General features: G+C 38.7%; 1 long non-coding RNA gene across 1 annotated transcript; it reads left to right on the top strand.

Moving 5' to 3' along the window:
• Positions 1-322: 322 nt before the first annotated feature.
• LOC121864567 lies at positions 323-1539 on the top strand. The gene is made up of 3 exons (XR_006088608.1): positions 323-340; positions 777-904; positions 1282-1539. It is a non-coding gene; the product is annotated as an uncharacterized LOC121864567 (long non-coding RNA).
• The last annotated feature ends 423 nt before the right edge of the window (positions 1540-1962 follow it).

Genomic DNA, 1962 nt, shown 5'->3' with positions numbered 1-1962 from the left:
ACCTCAGGTCAGTCACTCGGTGTAGAGTCATTTGTCTAAAATAATACATGAGAATTAGTTACCATCTATAATATTTATAAGAACTATTTCGTCTCAACTGGAGTGCAGAACATCATAATTTTTTGTAGTATTTATGGAGCTAGGGACCCACATGTTCAAGTGACATTTCTGAAGCTAACAATATATGTGTGTGTGTGACAGGCGGGTCACAGCCAAACATCGCATGGAGGTCACGGTACCCACCATGACCAACGACAAGTGTAAAACCAAGTACAGCAGCTCAGGCATAACTTCCAACATGATCTGTGCTGGCACAACGCCAGGCAAGGACTCCTGCCAGGTAACACTCCCCTCCTTCTACCCACACCCATCTCTCTCCCATTACCATCTTCCTTGTCACTTATTGTTCTTTACTCCCTCTCTATTATATTATACTCACTTCTATTGTCATTAATTGCTTAAGTACCATCCAAACTAACTAGTATATCACCATGAAATATAAATAAGATCAACAATTTCTATGCAAGTCATAAATGAAAGGATAGGTAGCTGTACATCCTCATATTTCACTGCAAACTGATTATAAATGTTACACATATGATAGCCTTATGACTAAGGGATCATGAATAGTCACCTTAGCTTATTCACCTGATAATTAAACACCTAACCCTCGCATTTCACGTTAAGGTGTTGTATAATCAGGTTAGCTGGGGTGCCTAATCTTCATGTTATCTACAAAACTTCTGTGTTTTACTGAGACATTTTGTGTTGTCCAGGGTGACTCTGGTGGTCCCATGGTCACTGCTGGGACAGTAGCCAGAGGTTCATGGTACAGATCGGTGTAGTGTCTTGGGGCTACGGTTGTGCTGATGCCGATTACCCAGGAGTCTACGCCAGGTCACAAGTAAGTCTACAGCCTTTTATACCTCTTTATCTGTGAGAACCATCACTTGTTTTAACCCTGCCAAAAGCATGCTGTATTTTAATAAATTTAAGCTTAGTTCTAAGTAGTTAATTGTATACTCTGTTACTAGTGTTGTTTAGTTGTGTGACACCCAAGGGTGTTACATACTTTCGAGTAGTAATAATAGTAGCATTGTAATACAGTAATAGTAGTAGTATTAGCAGCAGTAGTAATAGTAGTAGTAGTAGTAGTAGTAGTACTAATAAAAATAGTAGTAGCAGCTGTAGTTTATTGATATTCTGATTGAGTTTAATACTGAAGTAACATGTGTTGCATTAAGGTGACATGTGATCACTAAGAGTATATGTGTCCCCCAGACTACCTGACCTGGATTGAGGCCAAGATTGCTGGGTCGACCACCTGCCTACCACCTGCTGCCAGAGAATAGGCGTCAATTTCACCTCCTTTGGGGCCAACATAGACTGGGGTGAACTCCACCCTCCCTGACTTTAGCACTTTATTAACCCTTAGTCATTGAAGTAACACCATTATATGTTTCTGTTGCTCGTTTTCGCCATGCAGAACTATAACATGTAGTTAATAACTTCCTTTAAAATAAATAAAGATGAAGTGCATGTTTTTGTTTGATTCATTTTGCTCGTATGATTTTGTATTGCACAATGATGCTATCAATCGACAGTTGTACTTATACATGACAATCTTGTGGGTAATTGGACATTTGCCATATACATGGCAAAATAAATAAATAGATAAACAGATTTATACATACATACGCGAACATATTATATGGGTATGTCCTAAGGAAACTGCAGACAAATTAGGAATAGCATCACCCAAGTGTAGACATACCGTACATACATCTTTATATCTTATCCGATATATCGAAAAATTAGTATCTTTATCATTACTTTACTTCATCCTTTTCACCATTGATCGGCTTTGTTACATCTCTGTTACACATTGTTGGCAGTACAGGCTCCAGGATATATATGTACCTGTGCTAGTGTTGGTCAAGTCTGGTCTTGAAAGAGCTCACA

The sequence above is a fragment of the Homarus americanus genome, unplaced genomic scaffold, assembly GCF_018991925.1.
Source record: "Homarus americanus isolate GMGI-L3 unplaced genomic scaffold, GMGI_Hamer_2.0 scaffold47115, whole genome shotgun sequence".
Lineage (NCBI taxonomy): Eukaryota > Metazoa > Arthropoda > Malacostraca > Decapoda > Nephropidae > Homarus > Homarus americanus.
This window is presented reverse-complemented; position numbering and strand designations above follow the sequence as displayed.